The sequence below is a fragment of the Vigna angularis genome, chromosome 6 (genome assembly GCF_016808095.1).
Source record: "Vigna angularis cultivar LongXiaoDou No.4 chromosome 6, ASM1680809v1, whole genome shotgun sequence".
Classification (NCBI taxonomy): Eukaryota; Viridiplantae; Streptophyta; class Magnoliopsida; order Fabales; family Fabaceae; genus Vigna; species Vigna angularis.
Window position 1 is genome coordinate 37,076,401 of NC_068975.1, and position 11,885 is coordinate 37,088,285.

Sequence of the window (11,885 nt, forward strand, 5' to 3'; positions counted from 1 at the left end):
TGCCGCAACAGCACCTCCACAACCAATGTAACGGTCATCATCCCAAGCTCTTCTCCATCTTCATTGCATCATCCTCAGCCGTTTTGGTTGCCGAGGACCTCTATTCTTCTCCCCATTTTCACTGGTCATCATCTACCTCCCAACACCTTCGCGAGCCACCCATCTCCTCCACCACCGAACACTCTCATGCTTCCTTAAGCACCAAAACTCGCAACCAATCCCATACCATCCGTGAAACTCCTTATCACCATCTTTCCTCCTAGCCAATATCATCATCTTCACCGTCACCTCTCACTAACAACACAACCTTATTTCCATCTTCAACCTCACTGCCATCATTTTTCAACCGCCACTCACAAGCCACCATGGACATCACCCAACTCACCGTTTCTTTTTCGAATTTCCGCCACCCACTCTGCACCGTCGTGAAACTCCGACCTCCCAGCCGTCGTCGTCTTCTCCCTGCCACACTCTCAACCCCAAAGCATCCACTGGCGTCGGCTATCGCCGCCATATTCCCAGCGGTTACCACTCTGCCATCTATGCTTACCATCCGAATCTTCAGTCAGCCGGTCTCGCGGCCAACACCATCATCCTTATTCACCTGCACACCCCATATTTCACCCGTTCACCCCCCTGTCCGTCTGGGCCATGGCCCAGTTTACTGTTGGAATTAATTTCCATCCTTGCACCCCTATTCATGTTCGGTTTGTTTACTTTCTTTTTTTTTATGCTTTGTTTTTTTATTTTGAATGTATCCCTTATACAGTATCCGCCCCTTTTGTTTTGTTTATATTTGTTAAACTTATTTTTGTTTTACATAAAAATTTCAAAAATCATAAAAATTGTAAATAATAAAAAATATATATAAAACTTAAAAAACATTTAATGTAATAAATCGGTATGAGTACTCGTGCGATCGTACGCATCAGCCTAGTACTTATTGCCCAAATATAAAATAAATAAAAAGCCGTGTGAGTGCTCGTGCGATCGTACGCATCAGCCTAGTACTCATTACGCAAAGCAATAAGAGAAAAAAGCCGTGTGAGTGCTCGTGCGATCGTACGCATCAGCCTAGTACTCATTACGCAAAACAATAAAGGAAAAAGCCGTGTGGGTGCTCGTGCGATCGTACGCATCAGCCTAGTACTCATTACGCAAAAAATATAAATATTACATTAAAATACCAAAAAAATATAAAAATCCTCAAAAACCAAAAACATCAACATTTTCAAATAACAATCAATATCGCCTTGCCAGAACTACGTGATCCTTGATTCTCCACCAAAAGTGAAGATACGTAGGAGCAAGGCTAGTCCTTGTCAGGCTCACTCTCCCAAAAATCCAAATTATCCATAACAAGTTTTCAAACAATTTTTCAAACAAATTCTCAAACAGTTTTCAAATGAACTACGGAACCCTGATTTCTCATTCTGAATGAGAATACGTAGGAGCAAGGTCAATCCTTGTCGGGCCCAAAAAAGCTAAAAAATATTGTTTGTTTCTTTAGAGTTTTATTTTAAGGGAATGTTAAACACTTTGAAAAACCACATCTACATTCGCGCATTTAGTTAAAGGTACTGCCTTAGGGCAGGCGTTGTAGGGTGCTAATACCTTCCCTACACGTAACCGACTCCCGAACCAAGAATCTGGTTCAATTTGACCATGCCTTATCATTTTATGGTTTTTTCGTAGTTTTCCAGAATAAACTATGGTGGCGACTCCAAAATCTCTTTTCAAAATATTTATTCTTATTCTTTTTATTGGATCGTCGTCCCGTCGCGATTCCGGTTGCGACAGATCACTCAATTTCGTCCGGATTGATTAATAAATTTTACTTTCATCAAAAAATAAAAAAAATATATGTTTCCTCGTTCACTGCATCTGTAGCATTGGTGGACCTTCCACGAGGTTGTCACATTTCATTTTTCTCAGTTTTGTTTGTTTTGTTTTGTTCTATATTTGTTTCTTGTTTATCTTGAAATCCAGACGAAATTAGTATTTCTATCTTTACTTATCTTTTACTTTGATAATATGGAAACTTTGTTTGTCATATAATCTAGTAAAATCTAAGTAAAGAGGGGCAGCTGTCAACACTCAATTTCGTCCGGATTGATTAATAAATTTGCTTTCATAAAAAAAAAAAAAAAAGATTATTTCCTCGCTCACTGCATCTGCAGCATTGGTGGACCCTCCACAAGGTTGTCACTTCAATTCTCAGTTTTGTTTGTTTGTTTTATTCTCTGTTTGTTTCTTGTGTATTTTGAAATCCAGACGAAATTAGTATTTCTATCTTTACTTATCTTTTACTATGATAATATGAAAACGTTGTTTATCATATCATCTAGTAAAATCTAAGTAAAGAGGGGCAGCTGTCAACACTCAATTTCGTCCGGATTGACTAAATATTTTTGTTTTTTGTATTCTCCTCATAAAAGGAAAAATTTAAAAAAAAATGTATAATAAATAAAATAAAATAAAAAAAAAGTAAAAATAAAATATAAAAAAAAAAAGAAGAATGATCTCGCGTTCGTCCATACAGTGGACGTTCGTCCGAATAGTGAGCGTACGTCCTTCTTCACTGTTTCTGAAAGCGTTCGTCCGTCTTTCACATTTCGCGTTCGTTTCCATCCAATGTATGAAACCGTTCGGCCAGATGTTCACTAGTCGACCGTTCAGCCACTCGGTCCTAGAGGACGTTCATCCTCCATTGAACGTTCGTCCATTATCATTGACGTTCGATTCTTTCACTATTCGGCCGTTCGACCATGTGTTAATTTAGGACGTTCGTCCTCAGTTTCAAACCGCTCGTCCTTGCCTATTGGGACGTTCGTCCTTTTCACTGTTCAACCGTTCGTCATTTCGTTTCCTCTGGACGATCGTCTTCAATCCTTCGGCCTGATTAGTGAACGTTCGATTTTTCTGTGGTTGACCTTGTGAACGTTCGTTCTCTTCTACTGTATGCGTTCGGTTTCGTTTCGTTTGTTTTACCTTGAACGTTCGGTATGGGCGTTCGTTCGTTTTCGTTAACGTTCGTTCGTTTTGGTGGCACTCCCGTATTTGACCGAACGTCCAAAAGGTTGGTGGCTGCATTTTAAATTTGGTCTGAGTTTTCCACCAAGGATTCTCACCTCCAGCTGCCACTGTTCGCCTTTAACCGTCTGAGGAGCCACTCACGGTAGGGGGTTTCTGGCAGCGTTTTAAATTAAAAAAAGGGGAAACCAGAGAATCATTTTGCTGGCACCTGAGTCTGCCTCCCATTCATCTTGCTCCCACTTACCTTCAGCACCCTGGCTTCCACTCAACACCCAGACGGCAGAGAAATTCTTGGAGGTACATGGTGAAGTAAACACGCGGCAAGTAGGAGACACCACTTACAGTATGGGTTTTTGGAATTTAAAAAGAGGAGAATCAATCTGCTGAAGGCCATCTGAGTTGGTCTCCCACGAACTTCAATCTGGCATCTCTGTACAGATTCCAGATGGCATCTGTAAAGCCTGCAACGTCCAGCAGCTCTATCTTCATCCAGCAATCACCAAGAGGAAAAGAAAATATCACGGCCTTCACATGCAAAATGATGACCAGCGTTTCATCATGGCTGGGAGAAGCACACCAGCACGGCAGAGCAATGATTGGAAGCACATGGTCATGCGGCCACTCTGAAAAATCACTTACAGTATGGGTCTCTGGAAATTAAAAAGAAGCAGAGAATATTCCTGGCTAACACTTCCACTTGTCTTCCACGTGCGCCCACATGGAACCTCTGCTGATTCCGTCTGCCATCTGAAACGCATGCAACACCTGGGGCTTCCACTTACCTTCAGAATGGTTACCTTATTCGAAAAAAAAGAGAAATCTCCAGAAGGTCACCTCGGCATATCCATCTTGAACACCCATACCTTAGATACAACCCACACTCTGGACCCCTCTGGAATAATCTTCAGGGACCTGGGGAAACTGCCTGGACCGGATCTTCATTTTTCAAGAACCCAGACTCCACTGACCCGGGGAGGATCATCATTCGCATACAGCCCAGATCATCACCACCCCTGCATATCCATCTCGAACAGCCACTGTCACAGCCACCCTAAAACACCTCATAACTACACCACCATCACCACCACGAGTCCCCACCGTATCCAACTCCACTATCTCCACTTCTCATCATCACTCACCTTTGTCTCCCACTCACCTTCAACTCCCATGGCCATCAACCTAAAAACTCCATTGCCTGCAACCATCATGCAGAGGCATTGACCACATTACTGAACACCATGGCCTTCACCTCACCACCGCAAGCCACCGTGAAGCTTCTATCACGCACCACCACGTTAAAACTCTGCATGCAGTAGTCTCCATCACAGCCTCATCCACCGCCACACAAACTCACCATTTCCTCCTCTTTATTTTTTTTATTATCACCAACACTCACCACCAGCCCACCATATTCATCCCTACCCTTCGGCCATCACTTTCATCTCCAACATTGTTCCACCACTGGACCTATAATTAACCCTTATACATTATCATCTCCATCCATATTCACCCATTGTCACAGCCACCCTCAAACGCCTCGTAACTATGCGACCATTACTCACTACGCCGATCATCCTCACCAAACCAAACTCAACCTCCAGCATCATCATCTTCATCCATCAGATCCAACACCCATAGCCAACCTCATCACCTTCATTTCCAATACCCCTCACGACCATCTTTCTTCATCCTTATACCATTTCATGGCAGCATCTTAATCTTCATCCATTTCCAATCACCAACACCCACAACCAGCCCTCCATTTTCATCCTCATTTCCAGTAACTATTCTCACCCAGTCATCACCTTCATCCGTATGCACCAGTCACCATAGCCATATCCACACTCACGGCTATCACCCTTCCACGTCTTCATTCACCAGAGAGAGGAAACCGCTAGAGAGGCTATGGGAAGGGGAATGCCATAGAAAGAGGAAGGAACCGAAGTGGAAAGGAGAGATCCGAAACGAATAACTGTGGGTACTGCGAAGAAGCTGCAAGCGGAGAGAAAGAAGAAAGGAAGATTACAGAGAGAGCAAAGAGGAAGCTACAGGAAAGAGCACAACACTTGAAGAAGGCCACGGAAAGCGGAAGAAATTAAAGGAAGCTTCAAGAGGTGTGTGTTTAAATTGCGAATTGTATTCATTGTTGAAATGCATCTCTGAGGTACGTAAAACTATTTAGCTATGATATGGGACTGCACGTCAAAGATTATCTCGTATGTTGATTGTGAATTATAATGTTGCACTGAGTTCATATTATCTTTCCCATGCCCATTATTCAATCTGAATTTCGAAGATTCATGCATAATCCACCAATTCATGGTTTCATCTTTCTATCAATCAACCATATCCATACTCATGCATCCGGCAACCCTTAACACAAACCAAATCACCCAGCCACCTTACGCCATTATCACTGAGACCACTGGTTCATTACCGTTACCTCCCACCATACACCAACCGGGAAACCTGATACATCCGGCAATCCTTCAATCACCACCTCTGACCACCACCAGGAATCCATCTTTGAGTCACAGCCGCACTATCACCTTGCTTCACTACTCCCAGCTAAACTTCTCTTCCTCTCAAATCGCACCCCCATCTTCATCATATTCCCATCTAACCCAACACTACAGTGGCAGTCACTGTAGGCCACCATCGAAACTACTTTCGTCACTGTGACCTGCCGCAACAGCACCTCCACAACCAATGTAACGGTCATCATCCCAAGCTCTTCTCCATCTTCATTGCATCATCCTCAGCCGTTTTGGTTGCCGAGGACCTCTATTCTTCTCCCCATTTTCACTGGTCATCATCTACCTCCCAACACCTTCGCGAGCCACCCATCTCCTCCACCACCGAACACTCTCATGCTTCCTTAAGCACCAAAACTCGCAACCAATCCCATACCATCCGTGAAACTCCTTATCACCATCTTTCCTCCTAGCCAATATCATCATCTTCACCGTCACCTCTCACTAACAACACAACCTTATTTCCATCTTCAACCTCACTGCCATCATTTTTCAACCGCCACTCACAAGCCACCATGGACATCACCCAACTCACCGTTTCTTTTTCGAATTTCCGCCACCCACTCTGCACCGTCGTGAAACTCCGACCTCCCAGCCGTCGTCGTCTTCTCCCTGCCACACTCTCAACCCCAAAGCATCCACTGGCGTCGGCTATCGCCGCCATATTCCCAGCGGTTACCACTCTGCCATCTATGCTTACCATCCGAATCTTCAGTCAGCCGGTCTCGCGGCCAACACCATCATCCTTATTCACCTGCACACCCCATATTTCACCCGTTCACCCCCCTGTCCGTCTGGGCCATGGCCCAGTTTACTGTTGGAATTAATTTCCATCCTTGCACCCCTATTCATGTTCGGTTTGTTTACTTTCTTTTTTTTTATGCTTTGTTTTTTTATTTTGAATGTATCCCTTATACAGTATCCGCCCCTTTTGTTTTGTTTATATTTGTTAAACTTATTTTTGTTTTACATAAAAATTTCAAAAATCATAAAAATTGTAAATAATAAAAAATATATATAAAACTTAAAAAACATTTAATGTAATAAATCGGTATGAGTACTCGTGCGATCGTACGCATCAGCCTAGTACTTATTGCCCAAATATAAAATAAATAAAAAGCCGTGTGAGTGCTCGTGCGATCGTACGCATCAGCCTAGTACTCATTACGCAAAGCAATAAGAGAAAAAAGCCGTGTGAGTGCTCGTGCGATCGTACGCATCAGCCTAGTACTCATTACGCAAAACAATAAAGGAAAAAGCCGTGTGGGTGCTCGTGCGATCGTACGCATCAGCCTAGTACTCATTACGCAAAAAATATAAATATTACATTAAAATACCAAAAAAATATAAAAATCCTCAAAAACCAAAAACATCAACATTTTCAAATAACAATCAATATCGCCTTGCCAGAACTACGTGATCCTTGATTCTCCACCAAAAGTGAAGATACGTAGGAGCAAGGCTAGTCCTTGTCAGGCTCACTCTCCCAAAAATCCAAATTATCCATAACAAGTTTTCAAACAATTTTTCAAACAAATTCTCAAACAGTTTTCAAATGAACTACGGAACCCTGATTTCTCATTCTGAATGAGAATACGTAGGAGCAAGGTCAATCCTTGTCGGGCCCAAAAAAGCTAAAAAATATTGTTTGTTTCTTTAGAGTTTTATTTTAAGGGAATGTTAAACACTTTGAAAAACCACATCTACATTCGCGCATTTAGTTAAAGGTACTGCCTTAGGGCAGGCGTTGTAGGGTGCTAATACCTTCCCTACACGTAACCGACTCCCGAACCAAGAATCTGGTTCAATTTGACCATGCCTTATCATTTTATGGTTTTTCCGTAGTTTTCCAGAATAAACTATGGTGGCGACTCCAAAATCTCTTTTCAAAATATTTATTCTTATTCTTTTTATTGGATCGTCGTCCCGTCGCGATTCCGGTTGCGACAGATCACTCAATTTCGTCCGGATTGATTAATAAATTTTACTTTCATCAAAAAATAAAAAAAATATATGTTTCCTCGTTCACTGCATCTGTAGCATTGGTGGACCTTCCACGAGGTTGTCACATTTCATTTTTCTCAGTTTTGTTTGTTTTGTTTTGTTCTATATTTGTTTCTTGTTTATCTTGAAATCCAGACGAAATTAGTATTTCTATCTTTACTTATCTTTTACTTTGATAATATGGAAACTTTGTTTGTCATATAATCTAGTAAAATCTAAGTAAAGAGGGGCAGCTGTCAACACTCAATTTCGTCCGGATTGATTAATAAATTTGCTTTCATAAAAAAAAAAAAAAAGATTATTTCCTCGCTCACTGCATCTGCAGCATTGGTGGACCCTCCACAAGGTTGTCACTTCAATTCTCAGTTTTGTTTGTTTGTTTTATTCTCTGTTTGTTTCTTGTGTATTTTGAAATCCAGACGAAATTAGTATTTCTATCTTTACTTATCTTTTACTATGATAATATGAAAACGTTGTTTATCATATCATCTAGTAAAATCTAAGTAAAGAGGGGCAGCTGTCAACACTCAATTTCGTCCGGATTGACTAAATATTTTTGTTTTTTGTATTCTCCTCATAAAAGGAAAAATTTTAAAAAAAATGTATAATAAATAAAATAAAATAAAAAAAAAGTAAAAATAAAATATAAAAAAAAAAAAAGAAGAATGATCTCGCGTTCGTCCAAACAGTGGACGTTCGTCCGAATAGTGAGCGTACGTCCTTCTTCACTGTTTCTGAAAGCGTTCGTCCGTCTTTCACATTTCGCGTTCGTTTCCATCCAATGTATGAAACCGTTCGGCCAGATGTTCACTAGTCGACCGTTCAGCCACTCGGTCCTAGAGGACGTTCATCCTCCATTGAACGTTCGTCCATTATCATTGACGTTCGATTCTTTCACTATTCGGCCGTTCGACCATGTGTTAATTTAGGACGTTCGTCCTCAGTTTCAAACCGCTCGTCCTTGCCTATTGGGACGTTCGTCCTTTTCACTGTTCAACCGTTCGTCATTTCGTTTCCTCTGGACGATCGTCTTCAATCCTTCGGCCTGATTAGTGAACGTTCGATTTTTCTGTGGTTGACCTTGTGAACGTTCGTTCTCTTCTACTGTATGCGTTCGGTTTCGTTTCGTTTGTTTTACCTTGAACGTTCGGTATGGGCGTTCGTTCGTTTTCGTTAACGTTCGTTCGTTTTGGTGGCACTCCCGTATTTGACCGAACGTCCAAAAGGTTGGTGGCTGCATTTTAAATTTGGTCTGAGTTTTCCACCAAGGATTCTCACCTCCAGCTGCCACTGTTCGCCTTTAACCGTCTGAGGAGCCACTCACGGTAGGGGGTTTCTGGCAGCGTTTTAAATTAAAAAAAGGAGAAACCAGAGAATCATTTTGCTGGCACCTGAGTCTGCCTCCCATTCATCTTGCTCCCACTTACCTTCAGCACCCTGGCTTCCACTCAACACCCAGACGGCAGAGAAATTCTTGGAGGTACATGGTGAAGTAAACACGCGACAAGTAGGAGACACCACTTACAGTATGGGTTTTTGGAATTTAAAAAGAGGAGAATCAATCTGCTGAAGGCCATCTGAGTTGGTCTCCCACGAACTTCAATCTGGCATCTCTGTACAGATTCCAGATGGCATCTGTAAAGCCTGCAACGTCCAGCAGCTCTATCTTCATCCAGCAATCACCAAGAGGAAAAGAAAATATCACGGCCTTCACATGCAAAATGATGACCAGCGTTTCATCATGGCTGGGAGAAGCACACCAGCACGGCAGAGCAATGATTGGAAGCACATGGTCATGCGGCCACTCTGAAAAATCACTTACAGTATGGGTCTCTGGAAATTAAAAAGAAGCAGAGAATATTCCTGGCTAACACTTCCACTTGTCTTCCACGTGCGCCCACATGGAACCTCTGCTGATTCCGTCTGCCATCTGAAACGCATGCAACACCTGGGGCTTCCACTTACCTTCAGAATGGTTACCTTATTCGAAAAAAAAGAGAAATCTCCAGAAGGTCACCTCGGCATATCCATCTTGAACACCCATACCTTAGATACAGCCCACACTCTGGACCCCTCTGGAATAATCTTCAGGGACCTGGGGAAACTGCCTGGACCGGATCTTCATTTTTCAAGAACCCAGACTCCACTGACCCGGGGAGGATCATCATTCGCATACAGCCCAGATCATCACCACCCCTGCATATCCATCTCGAACAGCCACTGTCACAGCCACCCTAAAACACCTCATAACTACACCACCATCACCACCACGAGTCCCCACCGTATCCAACTCCACTATCTCCACTTCTCATCATCACTCACCTTTGTCTCCCACTCACCTTCAACTCCCATGGCCATCAACCTAAAAACTCCATTGCCTGCAACCATCATGCAGAGGCATTGACCACATTACTGAACACCATGGCCTTCACCTCACCACCGCAAGCCACCGTGAAGCTTCTATCACGCACCACCACGTTAAAACTCTGCATGCAGTAGTCTCCATCACAGCCTCATCCACCGCCACACAAACTCACCATTTCCTCCTCTTTATTTTTTTTATTATCACCAACACTCACCACCAGCCCACCATATTCATCCCTACCCTTCGGCCATCACTTTCATCTCCAACATTGTTCCACCACTGGACCTATAATTAACCCTTATACATTATCATCTCCATCCATATTCACCCATTGTCACAGCCACCCTCAAACGCCTCGTAACTATGCGACCATTACTCACTACGCCGATCATCCTCACCAAACCAAACTCAACCTCCAGCATCATCATCTTCATCCATCAGATCCAACACCCATAGCCAACCTCATCACCTTCATTTCCAATACCCCTCACGACCATCTTTCTTCATCCTTATACCATTTCATGGCAGCATCTTAATCTTCATCCATTTCCAATCACCAACACCCACAACCAGCCCTCCATTTTCATCCTCATTTCCAATAACTATTCTCACCCAGTCATCACCTTCATCCGTATGCACCAGTCACCATAGCCATATCCACACTCACGGCTATCACCCTTCCACGTCTTCATTCACCAGAGAGAGGAAACCGCTAGAGAGGCTATGGGAAGGGGAATGCCATAGAAAGAGGAAGGAACCGAAGTGGAAAGGAGAGATCCGAAACGAATAACTGTGGGTACTGCGAAGAAGCTGCAAGCGGAGAGAAAGAAGAAAGGAAGATTACAGAGAGAGCAAAGAGGAAGCTACAGGAAAGAGCACAACACTTGAAGAAGGCCACGGAAAGCGGAAGAAATTAAAGGAAGCTTCAAGAGGTGTGTGTTTAAATTGCGAATTGTATTCATTGTTGAAATGCATCTCTGAGGTACGTAAAACTATTTAGCTATGATATGGGACTGCACGTCAAAGATTATCTCGTATGTTGATTGTGAATTATAATGTTGCACTGAGTTCATATTATCTTTCCCATGCCCATTATTCAATCTGAATTTCGAAGATTCATGCATAATCCACCAATTCATGGTTTCATCTTTCTATCAATCAACCATATCCATACTCATGCATCCGGCAACCCTTAACACAAACCAAATCACCCAGCCACCTTACGCCATTATCACTGAGACCACTGGTTCATTACCGTTACCTCCCACCATACACCAACCGGGAAACCTGATACATCCGGCAATCCTTCAATCACCACCTCTGACCACCACCAGGAATCCATCTTTGAGTCACAGCCGCACTATCACCTTGCTTCACTACTCCCAGCTAAACTTCTCTTCCTCTCAAATCGCACCCCCATCTTCATCATATTCCCATCTAACCCAACACTACAGTGGCAGTCACTGTAGGCCACCATCGAAACTACTTTCGTCACTATGACCTGCCGCAACAGCACCTCCACAACCAATGTAACGGTCATCATCCCAAGCTCTTCTCCATCTTCATTGCATCATCCTCAGCCGTTTTGGTTGCCGAGGACCTCTATTCTTCTCCCCATTTTCACTGGTCATCATCTACCTCCCAACACCTTCGCGAGCCACCCATCTCCTCCACCACCGAACACTCTCATGCTTCCTTAAGCACCAAAACTCGCAACCAATCCCATACCATCCGTGAAACTCCTTATCACCATCTTTCCTCCTAGCCAATATCATCATCTTCACCGTCACCTCTCACTAACAACACAACCTTATTTCCATCTTCAACCTCACTGCCATCATTTTTCAACCGCCACTCACAAGCCACCATGGACATCACCCAACTCACCGTTTCTTTTTCGAATTTCCGCCACCCACTCTGCACCGTCGTGAAACTCCGACCTCCCA